Raw genomic sequence first — 18,563 nt, 5'->3', positions numbered from 1 at the left:
ATGTTATTTGTTTATTTTTTTTTTTCTGTTGTCTATTTATTTATTTTGTTGATATTATTATTATTGTTGTTGTTGTTGTTGTTATTGTTGTTTTAGAAATAAATAAATAAAATGTGGACTTAAGAAACATAATATAAAAAAATTAATAATAATAAAAATAACTATTTAAGAAAAATAAAACTTTATTGCAAGCAAAAAGGTTATTTAAATTTCACCAAAGTGTTAGGATAATTTAAAATATAATTTTTGCTAAAAATAATAAAAAAAGATAAATAAAATAAAAATGATAAATTATTTAAATTAATCTTTTAAATGTAATTTTTAGAGAAAGCTAAAAGAGTTTAGTTTTCTTTAATTATTGCAAGTAAAAATAATTTTTCGGATTTCACCATTGAGTTGGGATAATCCAAAATTATTTTTACTAGAATAAAAGTAATTTTAAACAATGTAAAACAATAAATACTAATAATAGTAATAATAATAATAATTGATATTTTGAATAATTTTTTTAAGAAAATGTAGAAAATTGAAAGAGTTCGATTTTTTTTATACAAGTAAAAAATTAATATTTTTTAGATTTCGTTGGTAAGTCGAGATAATCTAAATTTTTTTAAATAATATAATAAAAAAAATAATAAACAATAATAAAAAATAATCACAATAAAAATTAATTAATTAATTAAAATTTTTAATCATCACAAAAAAATAATTTCATTTAGGATCTAGTCAGAAAGTTGAAATGATCCTAAAACTTGTTTAAAATTTTTAGGATTTTGCCGAAAAGTTGGGATAATCTTAAAATTTATTTAATAAATTTTGAGAACTCACTAAAGAGTTGGGATATTCCTAAAATTATTTTAATAAATAAATAAAATATCTTATGATGAGATTTCGAGAATTTTATGAATGGTAAATTTTTTCGAAATATTTTCTAAATAAAGATTTTCTATAAATTCCGCCAAAGTGTTGGAGAATTTATAGAATACGGAATAATAATAATAATATTAATTTCACAACAAAGAAATATTTTTTAAATAAATTTTAGGAAATTAAATGTAAGTATAAAAAAGATCGCATTATCAGAATTATAGGATTACACATGTTTAATTGGTACCATTCTTTGAACGAGTGACGTGAGGGTGCTAATATCTTCCTCACTCATAACTGTACTCCCGGACCTTTCCCTAATTTCACAGACCTAAACCTTTTTTAGTAAGTCTTAATTAATTTTAAGATTTTTATTAAAATATGATATTTTGGGTGGTCAATCACACCCTACAAAAATATTGGCAGCAACTTTAAAAATTTTTACTAAGTCTAGCAATCGAGTCTTCCTGGATGAAAAATCGTTATAACAAAATTAACAAAAATAACAGCTAGCAAGAATTTAAATGCTTGAATGCTTAATTGAATTGAAAGCAAAACATGAACATCAAACTTAGGAAATCAATTAAAAAACAAGTTGGATTCAAGTTAGATATTACCTCATAAGTATTGTCACTACCTAGAAGTAACACCAACCATCCTCAATTAGCATAAAAAACACTTGAACTTTAAAGAAAATCAAAGCAACTGAACAGTAAAACAACAAAACAAAAATTTAGAACTAGTTCAATAACTTTTAGATCGAGCTCTCATTCATGGAATTTTGCTCTCAATTTTATGTAAAAATAGCTAACTCATGGTTGAACATGTATTGAAATGCTTAAAGCTAATTAAAATCAAATTGCAATTGAAAATCGACAAGAATAGAAGTTAAACTAAATCTAAAAATTTTGGAAATAACATTGAAATAATGGATTTCCTCAAGCTCATATCAAGTATTTCAATCTCCAAATTCCTTGTGAAGTTAGATAACAAATAATTGAACATGTAAACAAATGCTTGAAGTAAATTGAAAAGAAATTACAAATGTAATTTAATGAAGATGTACACAAACAAAAATTTGAAAAATAGAAAATAAAATTAACTAAATTAAAATTAGAAGTTTAAAATGTAAAGGTTTTGCTTAAAAATATTGCAACTATGACTAACTAACAACTAAATGCACGAAAATAAAAGCTTCAAGGAAAGTAAATTGCCAAACAAATGAAAGAAAATTTAAGAAAATGTAGCCAAATAGACACTACCACATGAAGAAGAGACAGAGCTACTTGGTAGCTGAGAAAATAACAGAAACTACTCTAATCCTACTTCTAAGCTCTTCTCTCCAAATTCTCAATAACTTGAGCTATTTATAGGCAATTGTGATGTCACTTAAGCCAACAGAAGTCCTCATTTTGTCCATATAGGCAGCTAACTTAGCTAAAATAATTTGAGAAGTAAAAATACATAAATAGTCTTTGCTGCCTTGCCACAATTTCTCCTTTGTTTCACAAGATAAATTAGCTAAATTTTATAGTAATCCATGGCTTTGTAAGTTAGCATCATCTTAACACTTTTTGTATGTATTAACTTCTATACTATTAATTTTCTAGAGAATAGAGAGCCATAAAAGTGTCCAGGTTACTCCTTTCTTTTTTCTTTTTGTTTTTTTTTATGTTTTAGATTTTTTCTAGAGAATGAAGAGCCATAAGACTTGAACCTTTCCAAGATTTTTCAAGCTTTACGAAAATTTTATGGTTTTTGAATAAATTGATTCTTAGGTTGATACAAAACAAGTAGCAAAAATTAATGAAAAAAGTCAAAGGTTAACCTAAAAGTCAATTTAGTCAAATTTGCCAAACTTAGTTGAATTTGGTCAAAATTAGGTCATTTTTGGGATAATAGAACTAAGTCATTAGAATGATTTTAAAGTAAATTTTGAGTTTTGAGCAAAATGGGTGTTTTGATGGGCTTAGGTCTAAGTTTGTCAAAATTGGTTAAAATTATTTATCTAGCCAAGTTTTGTTAAAGCTTGATGTTTAGAAAGAAAATTCTTGGAAAAATAGAAGTTGAGTTGAAATGACAAAAATGCCCTTTAATCAAACTTAGTCAAACCTAGGTCAAACATTTGGAATTTATGATTGACTACAACTATTGAGGCTTATTAGTAATAAATTTATGATTTGGACTTCTAAAAATCATAGTAGATTTCAAAAAAAGTGAAATTACAAAAATACTGTTAGTTGAATTTTTGTAATTTGGCCCTTTTTAGGTCGGTTTTCTATGTAAAACTCCAAATCATGTTTAAGCATCATTTGATGAATTTTGATGCATTAAAAATCCTAATCAAACCTTAAAGGGTGAAATTACTAAAATGCCTTTTAAGGACATTTTCATAATTTGGCCCTTTTGGAGTTAGTTTTTCATGAAAAACTCCATATCATAATTAAATACTTTTTAATGAATTTTGGTGCATTAAAATCATGAAAATAAATATTGAATCATAAGATTTAGGAAAATCATGAAAAAAGCTTAAAAAGACTAATAGGGTTAAATTGTCTTTTCTCACTAGGATAGCACCAAGTTGTGTACTATAATTTTTTAAAACCATTAGATTTAAAGGTACAATGATCGTATAGCCTATATTACTAGCCTTAGGCACCAAGTTTGAAGAAAAAGACAAAATAATTACTACTCTTGGATGCATTTTAATCCAATGGTTGAGAGGGGTGCTTTGGCTCTTTAAATTGATGTGGATGAGGCTGTAGAGCCTCTATGTTTCCAACAACCAAAAATCCACTATTAAAAAATCTCTTGAAAAAAATCTCCCTTGAGAAAGAAAGCTTTTTGGTAGTTTTTTCCACCCTTTTTATGTATTTTTCATCTCCATTCCATGTAGTTCTTAGTTTTTCTCCATGTAGTTCTTTCATTCCAAAAGCCTTTTCCCACTTTCAATGATTTACATGCTTTGATTTATGATTTAGATGTGCTTTTGATGATTTGGTCTTGTGATTATCTTATTTTCATGGTTTGATTATATGTTTATTTAGTTTTCTTATGTAAAAATGTTAGATTATTGATTTTTGTTTCGTTAGTCTTCCAAGTGTTTGATAAAAATTCTATTTTGAATAAATGATAGCTTTTTAATTGCTTGATATGTGCTTGATATGTGTTAGCTTTTGGATTTGATTTTCAATGCTTATAATGTTTGGTAAGTGTTTGAATAAATTTACAAAGTTAGAAATTTTGTGTTCATGGTGTATTAAAATTGTTTGGATAAATAAAAATATAAGTTTTCAATAGCATTTCAAGTGTTTGATAAAATGGCTATATGGCATTTTTAGTGTTTGATCCTTTACTCATACCATGCTTCATGCATCAAGCATTTGTCATACCTTACTTATCAATTAAAACCTTAATTAGAGAATAAAATTATAGTTTTTTGGCTTGCTTCAAAAGTCTGATTAAATATTAAGGAATTTTGAAGAAATTCATAGAAATCATGGAAACCTTAAAAAAAACCCTAAACTAAAACCCTAAACCCTAAATCAAAACCTTAAAAATACGCTAAATCCTAACCCTAAACTAAAACTCTAACCCAAAACTAAAATCCTAAAGCTGCTAAAACCAATCCTAAACCCAAACCCTAAAAACTTTAGTCATTATTCCTCAATTGAAACCCTAAAATATCCTAAACCCTAAATCTATACCCTAAATGTAGCCTAAATCCTAAATCTTAAACCCAAACCTAAACATTAACCTAAACCCAAAACTAAATGCTAAGCCTTAAGCTTTAAACCCTAACCTTAACCCTAAACTAAACCCTAAACATAACCCTAAACCCTAAACCTAAACCTAAACCCTAAACCAAACCTTAAACCTAGCCCAAACCTTAAATTAAACCCTTAACCTAATCATAAAACCTTGAACCCATTTCAATGGTGAAAGCCTTCCTAGAATTTAAATAAGTTGAATGAAAATCTCATGTTCTTGAATGCCCACATAGAGACTGGGGTATTTAGGAAATTTTATTTCATTAAAGTTTTTCATATGATTCCCTCTAAAAAAATAATAATAAGTTCAAACAAGAGAAAAGCAATAAAAAAAAGATCTTTAGTATAAATAGTCATATCTAAACTCTGTCTAAAAGTTGAAGAGTCTTGGTGGCCTCTTTATATTTAAAAACTCGATTTCAAAATCTCATATCATCATCATACATGATATCCATTTGCATATTTTCATATTGTTGTCTACATTCTCCCATGCATTTATCCTTTAATCATTATTGTTTCATTATTAATTGTAGTATCATTGTGTTTTTTTTTTTTTTCTGCATAAAATGTTTTTTTCATGAAAAATGTTATTAAAAAAATGTGGATTTTGAAATAAAACTAAAATAACATTCTAAGAAAAATAATTTTTAATACTTCGCTTAAAGGTTAGAGAGTCACAAGCAATTATTATTTACAAATAATGTTATTTTTTTTTTAAAAGAATGTCATGGTAGATTTTAGGTAAAAAGAGTTATATTTAAATTTTGCTTAGATGTTAAAGAATTTTAAGATAATTCTTTAACATAAAGATTTTCACAATATTCCTAAATAGGATTTTCTTCTTATCATTTAAATTAAACTTTTTTTTTTCAAAAAAGTAAAGGGAATAATCATCAAATTTCAAATTAAAACCATTTTTATCAACACTAAAAAGATAACTCATAATTAATTAGTATCGTTTTTAAACAAGTATTTTAAGGTGCTAATCCTTCCTCATACGTAATCATATTCTAAAACCTAGCTTTGTTTTCAAAGATAAAAAAAATCTTTTTGATAAACCTTCAATTCATTTTTTGACTTTAGTAAAAAAATAAACATTTTAAGTAACTAATCACACATAACAAAAAAATATTGGTGGCAACTCAATGTTTTTAATTTTTAAAATTTTATGTCCTGTGATCGGGTTCATAGATTTGCATATTGCAACATCCCTCTAATTAATTGATTAATAGTTGATACATGTCCAATTTTATTATAATATTCCTCTTTTCATAATTAGCTAAAATTATTATAATGCTTTTCTATTATAATTATGGAAATAACCCTCCTAACATAATTTGTCCAAATTATTATAATGCCCATCCAACCATAATTACTAAAATACCCTCCTACTATGATTTGTCACAATTACAATAATGCCCATTCTACCATAATGACAAGAATGACCCGCTTACCATAATTGATCAAAATTATTATAACATCCTTATTAAATTACATATTAAATTTTAACAAGATATAAAATTAATTACATATGAAATTACTAAAATACCCATTCATTACTTCATAAAAATTTGACATAAGACATTTTAAATTAATTACATAAGACTTAACTACAAATTAAATTACCATAAATCTATAAATATATTGAACGTAATCTCCTATGGAAATTACTATAAACATATATCTATTATTCTAACATAAATAATAAATATATTTTTTATAAAAAATAATAATAAATATATTAGAAATAAAATTTGACAAATTATTAGCCCAGCATGGCGAGGGTAAAAATCTAGTTAACATAAAGCCTACACTTTTTGTTGTTCTTTCCATGTAAATTATTCACATCAATCTCTGTAAATTACTCAATACAAATAGCTTTTTTTTTTTCTATGATTTACAATTTAATTGCTAGCTAACGTGTAACACATGCTACATACTAGTATATATATACATAAAGAAGTATGGATTAGTTTAACTGCTGATTTATATGTGAATAAAGTACTAAATTTTTTATTCTAAATTATGGTTGTTTATGTAATTATATCATTACTAAAATAACTTCTTAAAAATTTATAATTAATAAGTTATTTGTCTGGTTGAGTTAATATATACTAAAATAAATATATTCATTTAGTTCATTAATTCATAAATTTTACTTTTGAAAAGATTTAAATTTCTTTTATTCAATAAAATTATCAATATCAAGTTTTCAATAAAAAATTTATAAATTTAATATCTTCAACTTTCAGTATAAAAATCTTTATCCTATATATACCGTAACATCGCGTCGCAAGTTCATGAATATTGTAAATCCTAAAAGAAAGACATATTTGAATGAGCGATAAAGAAGTAGGTAAAATCTTTATTCATCCAAGTAAAAAAAAGTCAAATTTTAATACTATTGTGCGCTGTTTCATAAAGATATATAGCTTTGATCATAAAAGTTACTTGTCTGCATATATTATACTGTTGATATTTTTCATCTTTAAATATAGTACCAACTGTCTATATTATCTCTTTTTCAGATAAAGAAAAATGACATAAATGTGAGCAAAAAGCCAGCCACCAGAGTTGGAAATCATGCATAAATATAATCCCAAAAACCAAGGTCATTTTCTGATATGATATAAGCTGCAGGGATCAATGGCCATTCCTAAAATAACTCTGGGCTGGAAAGTAGAGTGCTTCCATGCCATTGGAGTACTGTAATTATGGCTGCATTTCTACAACATTTGTAGAACTTTTACCAGGCAGGAAACTAAATGTTTGAGGCCCATAATTATTTTTCTTTGTGAGTTGTTAAGGACCTTGATTACTCACGGTAGGGTCGCCGGTTGTCTGTTTTCATTCTTTCGGTTACGGAAACAATAAATCTCTTCTTCGTTTACCCAACAATTCCTGAGAAAATAAGCAATTAAAGTGTACTTAAGCCTATTATATAAGAGGTGGATTGGAACCATGCTAAAGATTAAGAATACCACACGTTCATTATTAAACTAAACGTTTGGATGCATTAAGTTAATTTTGGTTGGGTAAATTTTATTTATTATTATCGTATATTTTCATAATTAGACGGTAATTGTCACCTATATCAACTTCATAGTTAACAAATTCATTTTTAAATATATCTTGAATGGACGTGTGTCAATATTTAAACTTTCTAAATCCAAATTGTATTTACATTTGTTTTTGTGTGGCAATAAATTTGACGTTATTAATGCATGGATTTCATTTTGGCGCGCACCATATTTCATCATCAGGTTTACAAGTCATATATTATCTTATTTGGATTATAGTAATAAAAATTAATACCATCCTATTTGGATTATAGTAATAACAAATGAATACCAATTAATAGTATCTTTTAAGTTTATATAAAAGTCCTTATGGTAGCCATGGTGTACTATATTGATCTTCAACTTTTTTTGCTTCGTCCAAGCTGGTTTTGCTCTCAAAAAACCATTTCTCCATTGATTACTTACCTATTAAATTGTTAATGGCTGGCGATAAACCCAGCGGTTTCAATTTTTTTTTTTCAGAAGTGTGAACTTATAACATATGTAAATATATATATATATATATATATATATATAACTGCTAACATAAATTTATTTACGAAAAAGATGTTTAGAAAATTTTTTTAAATTATTTTTTATTTTTCAATATTTAGTGGTATCCATAGATATTATTGATGCTGAGCTCTGACTTAAAGGTATTCTCGAAAGACTGGAAGAGAGTAGTTAGATGCAAAGCAAGGAATGTTCCTAGCTTTTACACTCTGACACATAAGTTATAATAAGTGAGGTTGAAAGGAGAGTAATATGGAGAATTAGAAGCATATGGAACTTGCTTAGTGATGCTTGAACGTTCATATTTATAGATAAGAGATAGGGGACCTATAATAACATATAGATCTGTGGACCTATCGCTTGACATAGATTAGAGGAATCACCACAAATCTTTTTTGTTTAGGTGTGGTTAGTCACATGATCGAATCTGCCCTATTTAAAAAGGAATTTCAAGATTGATTTAGGTATCTTTAAATAGTAAATTTTAGTCTACAAAACCAAATTTCAGGTTTGAGAGTGTGGTTATGTGTGAGGAAAGTTATAGCACCCTCACAATGCCTATCCAAATGATAGTATCAATTTGATTTCAAATTATCCAAGCCTTAAACATGTTTATAATTTACCAAAATATTTAATATTAAAAATTGATCTTAAGATTACTCCAATAGTTTGGTAATAATTTAAGATAATTTTCTCACCTTAAGAGTATTTATGGAGACTAGTGTCCCACCTTGAAAGGCTCCGTCGTCAAATTAATTGATATATTTCATTCAAAAAAATTAGAAAAGTCTTCTAATAGTTGGGTAGGATTTACTTTGATGTAGATCTCCTAATAGTTCAATTGGATTTTATTTGAAAGATATTTATAAAATTTTATTTTTAAGAAAATTCATTAAATTTTCTAATAGTTTGATAAGATTTAATTTAAGATGCAATCCTCCAATAGTTTGGTAGGATAAAAATTACTTTTTTTATTTTTTTTAAATTTATTTATGAAATTTTCCAATAGTGTGGTGAATTCCATAAAATTTAAATCCATAAAAAATTTTCAATAGTTTGGCAAGATTCATAAATTTATTTAAAAGGATTTTTTTTTTCAAAAATAAAAATATAATTTTTATAAATTATTTAATAAATAATAAATTGCTCAGTAAAAATAAATAAATAATAAAAGTCAGTAAAATAAAATAAAATTAAATATAAAACTTAAAATATAAAATAAATAAAAATAAAATCAAAAAATAAAAATAAAATGAAAAAGAAAAAGAAAAACCTACGATTAGGTTGGGTTGAAGCACGAGTCGCTACGCAGGTTAATAGGTTATGTACGGATCTAGGCCCTTCAGAATGGATTAATTTTGGAACCTTATAAAAGCCAAGTCTTTTGTTTTTTCTTTAGAAGCCCCAATCCCTTCTCTCATTTAGCTTTAAGTGCTCTGCCTTTTCTCTAAAAGAACTAAGAACATTCAACCAAAAACTAAAAAATTCACTAGTTTTTGGAAATCTAGTCATAATCTCATCAAAAAATTCAAATCTCGCTAGAAAACTCATCAAAAAATTCAAACATTCAACCCCTAAAACCTAGATTTTTCAGAAATTTTCAAAAATCTCAGATTTTTCAAAAATCTAAGCTTCGATCTAGAAACCTAAAATCTCAATCCCAACATTCTAGAACAGAAATCAGAAATTCAATCCCTTCCTAATCACAAGAACCTCAAATCCTAAACTTTTAAAACCAAAATCTCATAAATAGCCCACCTAGAAAATTTCTCTATAATTTTAAACACAAAGCCTCTTTTCCTCAAAAATCAACCTTGTATTGTTCTACCCTATTGTGTCCAATTTATAGCCATCCTTAATAGAGAATTTAAGGATCGGATAGAACCAATTGAAGCTTGAATCTTGGGATTGGGTTTTGCTCGAGCATGATTTTATGCCTAAGTTTTTGCTGATTTTTCTAGATTGAATTAAAAGCTTTTTTATTCGATTCTGCATTAAGACCATTGACCATGCAGGATTGGATTCCATTGATTTGATCGATTCCTGATTTTAGTTTCCTTATTCGATTACCAGTTAAGAAGAAATGAAAGAAAATAAAAATATAAATATAAATATAAATATAAATATAAATATAATATATTACAATATAATATACTATACTATAATAATAATAATATAATCACAATATAATATAATATAATATATTATAATATAATATAGTAATATAATACTTGTAACAATAATAAAATAATAACAAATAATAAAAAATACTAATAACAAAAAAAAATAATAGTAATAGTAAAAGTCGACCTGATTAACCCCATATACAAATGGGTGTCTACAAGACCATTGGGGGATAATAATGACGTGGTTGAGCTGATGTGACACTGAGTGTGTGTTAGGTCAGCACAAATATCCAAATTACCCTTGGTTGTCTGCTGAAGGCTCCTAATGAGGAAAAAAATCACTATACCTCTTTACCATCCAATACCCCCAACATTTTGTCCCCCCACTGAGCAGTCTGAATATCAAACTACTAGGGGTGCAGCTAACACATTTCATGTAAGCCAGGTAGGCGAAAGAGGACAACGTGAAATTTGATCCCTTGCAGGCAATGTCATCATTGAGGTTGGCATTGAGGGATAATTAGCCTTAAGTTATAGTCTGACTTGGTAGGTGTTTGATCTCCTACATGTCACTTAGGTTGAGTGCATAATCGACTTGAGGGTTGCCGAAATGTCGATTATTTAGGATGATCTAAGATTAGGATGAAAGTTCATCTAGTTGACGTGAGACTTGAGTTCTTTTTTTGGAGTTTGGATTCAAATCTTCATTTTGAATTTTAGTGGCGAACCGGGTGTCATAACATATAGATCCGTTGACCTATCACTAGACATAGATTAAAAGAGTCGTCACCAATTTTTTTTGTTTAGGTACGATTGGCTACCTAACCAAATTTGTCCTATTTTAAAAATAAATCCCTACCTTAACTTAGGCATCTTTAAATGGTAGATTCTAGTCTATGAAAATATATTTAAGCTCGGGAGTGCGATTACATGTGAGAAAGATTATAACAACCTCACAACGCCAATTACAACTCCCATCCAAATGATGGTACCAATTTGATTTCAAGTTATCCAAGCCTAAAAACATCTTTATAATTTATCAAATAATTTAATTATCAAAAATTAATCCTAAAATTACTCCAAAAATGTAGACACCCAATTGGGTCCGGCCCAGATCAATTGGGCCTGGCCCAGATCAATTGGGCCTGGCCCAAATGGGTAAGCCCAATTCAATTTTATCTTGTATTTTTTTTTCTCTTTTCTTCTTCTTTTGTATTTTATGTATTGTATTATTTATTATTATTATTATTATGTATTAATATATGTATATATTTATTTATTTATTTTTTGTTAATATTTATGTGTATTTTATTATTTATGTATATATATATATATTTTTATCTTTTTTATTTTATTCATTTTTGTATTTTTACTTATCTAATTATATATCTGATATATTTTTTTATTATTATTTATCCTATAATATCTGCTGATTTATCTTCTCTAATTATCTAGTTTTTTATTTTATTTGATTTTGATTTTGGAGGGCTGAGATTGAAGGTTGAAGAATCCCATTGGAAATGGGAATTCAATCAGAAGAGTCCAGTGGGATTCAAAGATTGAATTCCCGTCCAAGGAGGAATTGGGATTGATCAGGAACTCCTGATCAATCCCTATAAAAGGGACTCTGGAACAGAATGCAAGACACACAGAAAACAGTAAGCAAAGCTACTGATTTGAGAGAAAAGGAGGCGTATAGGAAGCTAAGAAAAGTTTAGGAGTGTTCTGGGAGTGAGAAAAATTTTTTAGAAATTTTTGGCAAAAATTTTTTCTGGAAATTTCTGGGAAATTTCCAGATTCCGATGAAATTCCGGCGAAGTTTGAATTTTTCGGCGAAAATTTCGGCCAACCTTGAAGCTTCCGGTGACCTACCCAGTTTCCGACGAAGAATCCCAGAAACCGACGATCTTCCGGCCAACTTCCGGCAAAATTTCCAGATTTCGGTGAAATTTTCCAGAATCCGGCACCGGTGTTCTTCGGTTTTTAGAGAGAAGGGAGAGAGAAAGGGAGGAGCGTTTTGCCAAAAAAACGAAGGGGATTGCCTTTTATACCCTCCCAAAACGACGTCGTTTTGGCCTTAAGTAACCCAGAGGATCCGCGCGTTTTGCCGAACCCGACCCGACCCGGGCGTCGACCCGCTTTCTGACCCGCGCGTGCCAGCCCCCTCCGAGCCGAGCCGAGCCGCGATCCGAGCCGCTGCAGGTTTTTTTTTTTTTGAATTTTTTGAATTTTTTTATTTCTTTGTTTATTTGTTTATTTTATTTTTTATTTATTAGATTAGGTTTATGTAATATTCTTTTTTTTATTTTTTTATTATTTTATTTTCTTTAAATAAAAATAAAAAATTCCAAAAAAAAATATTTTTAGGGAAAAGTTGAAAGTATCAATTTTCCTTAGAAATAAATTTCCAAAAAATATTTTTGGGGAAAAGTTGAAAGTATCAATTTTCCTCAGAAATAAATTTCAAAAAAAAATATTTTTAGGGAAAAGTTGAAAGTATCAATTTTCCTTAGAAATAAATTTCCAAAAAATATTTTTGGGGAAGAGTTGAAAGTATCAATTTTCCTCAGAAATAAATTTCAAAAAAAAATATTTTTAGGGAAAAGTTGAAAGTATCAATTTTCCTTGAAAATCAAAATTTCAAAAAAAATATTTTTGGGGAAAAGTTGAAAGTATCAATTTTCCTTGAAAATCGAAATTTCCAAAAAAATATTTTTGGGGAAAAGTTGAAAGTATCAATTTTCCCTACAAAAAAAAATCATTCTTTCCTTCCTTTCTATCTTAATTTTGATTTTGTTTTTTTTCTGTTAAATAATCCGACGACGGAGCCTCTGCAAGTGAAACAGTAGTTTTTCTTGCATACTCTTGAGGTGAGGGAATTTTCTCAATTTTCTGCTAAAAGTATTAGAGTCAATTGAGAAAAATTTCCAATAATTAATTACTTGGTAAAATTTTAAGGCTTTTGGATAACACAAATTTAAGCTGGTACCATCTTTTGATGGGCGTTGTGATGGTGCTATAACCTTCCTCACACGTAACCGAACTCCCGAACTCTGTTCTGGTTAGCAGACCTGAACCTATTCTTTTAGGGACCCTTAAACTTAGGTGTTCCCTAAAAGGACGGATTCTTTAGGTGGCCAATCGCACCTAGATAAAAAAAGATTGGTGGCGACTCCCTAAAGTCAATGTCTAGCGATAGATCCCCGGATCTAGACGTTATGACAGCTTGGCGACTCCACTGGGGACCTTGAGAGTCAGGCCAGCAAATAATTTGTGTTGTCTAAAAGCCAAAGGAAATTGAACCTTGTTGTATATATGTGTTGTTATTCATTCATGTTTTAGTTACCTTGTTAATTATGTCATTCATGTGCATGTGCATAATATGAGCTCTACACCCGAGCTCCGTCCCTCTAGGAGGGAGTAAAGTACCTATTGCTTTCGTGAGGTCTAATGCCTCCGCAGTGGCTAGCGAAATACTCTCACTCAAATTGAACCTTTTCCGCTTGTAGCCTGTAATGGGTGAGGATTAGGGTGCCTTACTAGTCTGTGATGGACAGGGATGTAAGGAGCAATTTGAGAACCTTTAGACTTTGACCTTAAAACCGCATGTAGTGAACCTTAAGAGTGCCTACACCTAGGATAGAGCCCTTTCTACCCAATGATAGATATACCCTGAAATTAGGACACAAAAAGAGTGTTTGTCTAATCAATTTGATTGTTTAACTTTGTGTATTATTTTTATCATATGTGACATTATGCATCAACATCACTTACGTTTCATCTACGGAACTAACTATGTTGTTTGTCTGATTGTATGCATCTGTATTCTTTTCATGATCATGTTTCAACACAATCATTTGCATTCATTTCATACTAGATTTCATTCAAAAAAATGTACATTTCATTTGTGTATCAAAGCATCATACATAAGGCACAGCATAACATTTTTAATCATAAGTATGGTACTCAAGGTCCGAGGATAGCTCCATCTAGCGAAAACCTTGCTCATCCATACAACACAAGATCCAGAGCAAGGCAAATGGAGGAAGAAAGTTCTCATAGATTTGAAAAGCTAGAAAAAGCTCAGGAGAAGATTGAAAATGAACTTAGCAAAATTCTGGAGGCTCTCAATAATATGAATAAAGAAAAAGGAGTTGAAAGAATTACAAGCCAGCAAGAAGTGGCTGACCCTTTGTACCCTTCAGGTTTTGGCCCACCTCAAGCCCAGTCTGCCCAAGAGGTCCCGCCACAACATTTCGCCTATCCTGGAATGCCATCAGCTTTCAACCCAGGGCAGTATAATAGCTATATAAATCCTGTCTTCACCGAAAAGGTAGCAGAACCAATTCCTGATCTAGATGATGTAAAAGAGAAGGACAAGGAAAAGGTAAGGGTGGAAGCTGAGGAAAGCTCCAAAATTAGCATGCTAGAGCAGAGGCTACGGGCTGTGGAAGGATTTAGCTGTTATGGGTCAGTTGATGCTGCTGGGCTCTGCCTAGTTCCTGATGTGGTTATCCCTTATAAATTCAAAGTACCAAAATTTGAAAAGTATGACGGTACAAAGTGCCCTAAAACCCACATCACCATGTATTGCAGGAAGATGGCAGCTCATGCACATGATGAAAAACTCTTGATGCATGTCTTCCAGGATAGTCTTACTGGTTCTGCTGCCAGGTGGTATGTTCAGTTAGATAGAACCCACATTTGCTCCTGGAGCGATATGGCTCATGACTTCATTAGCCAATATCGACACATCATCGATTTGGCCCCTGATCGTTTATCTTTGCAAAATCTGGAGAAAAAGTCAAATGAGTCTTTTAAAGAATACGCCCAAAGATGGAGGGATATAGCTTCACAGGTACAACCTCCACTAACAGAGAAAGAGACCACAGTGCTGTTTGTTAGCACTTTAAAGCCTCCCTATTATGAAAAGATGATAGGGAATGCAACAAAGAATTTTGCTAACATGGTAATCTCTGGAGAAATTATTGAAAGTGCCATAAAAAATGGCAAGTTGAGAGAAGGAGAAACCAAGAAGACATCAGAAAAGAAAGAAGCTCAAGCTCAAGCTGTGAGCTTTGATAGACAACAATTCGGGGGTTATCAACCCTATCCATCCCAAGGTTACTCTCCATACTATCCTGCTGTGAATAATGCCTCATCCTACCCCTACCAGCTAGCCCCACAACCATCTTATTCATCCACTTACCGCCTTAACATTCAAGCTCCTGTAAGAACCCAAATTCGTCCTACTCACCCAGCAAGTGGCTCACGAGAACAACGGCCTACTCGAGAAAAACCTGTATTTGATCCAATCCCTATGACTTATACAGAGTTATATCGAAAACTCTATAATAGCCACTTGATTGCCCCCAGCCATGTGAAACCACTTAAACCACCCTATCCAAAGTGGTACGATCCTACAGCTCGTTGTGACTATCATTATGGAATTACTGGCCATTCTACTGAAAATTGCACTGCTTTAAAGTATAAGGTGCAACGGTTGATCAATGATGGAATGGTAAGTTTTGATCAAGGAAAAGCAACAGCACCTAATGTTAGTGTACTGAGCGAAAGTCAAGAATAGAAAGGATCCGGAGATTCACAATAAATTGAGGGACAAGATATCAATGGAGATAAGGCTGGTTGAAGGTTTCTTCTGTCATTTTGGGATTTTTTTTTCAAACAATGTTAGATTTTTTTGCAATATGACTTCACTTGTTATCATTTTAATAAAGGCAAGTCAGTGCATTTCATTACATTTTTCTCTTTCACTTGACCATTACTCCATGTTTTGTTACCTTCCATAACTTCACATTCCCATTCTTAAATTTCAGATGATGAATATTTAGACAATGATAACAATAATTCTGAGATTTAATTTTGAGAACTCATCCACGTCAATGTGAGGAGATAATTTGAGCAAAAAGTAAGCTATTACTGAAGGTGAAATAGATATGTCCTGAAGGTGTGTAATCTTTTATACAAGTTCATGAGCTTTGTTCAATAGATGATGTTCAAGAAAGGTATTCACAATTGAGATGAAAAATGGCCATCTTTCTTTTACCATTTGAAAAACCATTTATTGTTACCCCTTTGAGCTTATCATTTTTTTGAAGAACCCCAACCAAGGATCACCCTCTACACTGGAGGGTAATTTTTGAAAAAAAAAAAAAAAAAAAAACCACAAAAGGTCTCAAAGATGAAAAGAGAAAGAAAAGCAAAAGAAAAAAAATAAATGCCACACATGACTTGGGGCAAAGTAATGAGAATCTTTTGTGTGAGGAAAGAAAAAATAGTGAAACGATGTAGGGCAAAATGCCAAGCTGCATCAAATGATCCTTCGGTCTTGAACCTTTTTAATACATGTTTTGAGCCTATTATATCCATTTTTTTATGACCCTTCACCTTGGCCTACATTACAACCTTGAAAAGTCCATTTGGATCAAATGTGAATACTCAACTTGAATGATCATATGTTGAGCGAAGGTATGCTCATGAGGAAGCAATGAAATCATGGTCTAAAGTTGGACGTATGAAAGATATCAACAATGGATGGAAAAATGATGAAAAAAAAAGAAAAAAAAAGAAAAAAAAAAGAAAAAATGAGAAAAAAAGAAGGAAAAAAATGAGAAAATGAGAAAAAGAGATTCAAATTGAAAACCTGAAAGGGTGATTTTAGTAGAAAAAAAAAATCAAGTCAAATGGCTCACATGAATGAAAGATCAAAGACATCTGAAGATCTCTCAAAGACTGGGGCAAAGTTTGCTAAACTCAAGATGACTTCAACTGTAAATGGAATGAGTTTTTGAAAAAGAATCCTAGATTAATGTTGAGAATTGTCTGAATATTCATCATTTGGACATACCATCCATCCCAATGACATGTATCCAATTCACTTCCTTTCCCATTTGCTTTCTACCAAAATAGATCTCTATTGATTATCTTTACCATAATTCACTTTCTGTCCTCTTATTGTTACACCCTTAGAATGAATTGAGAAAATGCTTGATTGCATTGTATTTGTCAAAATTTGAAATGATAATGAATGAATGAACATATGCTTAAAAGAATCTTACATTCATTTGAAAAGAAATCTAAGATGATGAAGAAATGGTAGAAACCTAAAAGAGATAATGGGGCAAATCTTGAAAAGTGATAAATTGATCGATATGACTTGCAAGATATGATTGAATGATGAAGACAATCAGTAGACAAAGTCTATTTTGGAATGGTTGATGCTGAGACAAGGACCCAGTGATGGTGGATGAAATTTGTTTTGAAATTTGCTAGTGCTGAGAAATTCATTGAATGATGGTCAAGGGATGATCGATTGATGAAGTTTATTCCAAAGTATTGAAAAACAGAACAAGGAAAGAATGTGAGTGGAAAGGACAATTGAGAGCTACACTGGTTCGATCTTAGAAGAGCAGTGCAATTGGATCCTTGAGGAATCAAGGGGCTTGACACCCAAGAAAGAAAAAAAAGAGCTTGAGAAACTTGAGTACCATACATTAAACAGGAATTAATTGGCCAACATTTGCATAGCATGCATTGAAAATCATGCACATTGCATAGCATACACTTTTTTCAGGAAAGTATAGTGTACAAATTCAAGAAGCAGGGGTGTTCCAACATCCCACATGGAAAAGACAGATATGAAAAGACTTTGCAAGTTTGAGAAGAAACTTGTCAGGTAAGTTCTTAATCCTTAAAATAGGATGTCTCTTGGTATCAGGGTTGATTTATAAGACCTTTGGGTATAATCTCCTGAAATCCCTTCAAACACAACTTTCAACTCCTTCGGACATGATTGTCTAGGAGTATTTACTTTTCAAGTTCGTTGCCTCTGTTTAGAGGAGCAATTTACTTTTCCAAAGTCGTGGTACCTCTGTTTAGAGGAGCAATTTACTTTTCAAAGTTCGTTGCCTCTGTTTAGAGGAGCAATTTACTTTTCCAAAGTCGTGGTACCTCTGTTTAGAGGAGCAATTTACTTTTCAAAGTTCGTTGCCTCTGTTTAGAGGAGCAATTTACTTTTCAAAGTCGTGGTGCCTCTGTTTAGAGGAGCAATTTACTTTTCAAAGTTGGTTGCCTCTGTTTAGAGGAGCAATTTACTTTTCAAAGTTCGTTGCCTCTGTTTAGAGGAGCAATTTACTTTCCAAAGTCGTGGTGCCTCTGTTTAGAGGAGCAATTTACTTTTCCAAAGTCGTGGTACCTCTGTTTAGAGG

This window comes from Durio zibethinus, chromosome 27, assembly GCF_047325235.1.
Source record: "Durio zibethinus cultivar Kanyao isolate XHJ-2024 chromosome 27, ASM4732523v1, whole genome shotgun sequence".
Lineage (NCBI taxonomy): Eukaryota > Viridiplantae > Streptophyta > Magnoliopsida > Malvales > Malvaceae > Durio > Durio zibethinus.
The sequence above is the reverse complement of the archived record's forward strand: the minus strand, read 5'-3'. Positions refer to the sequence as shown.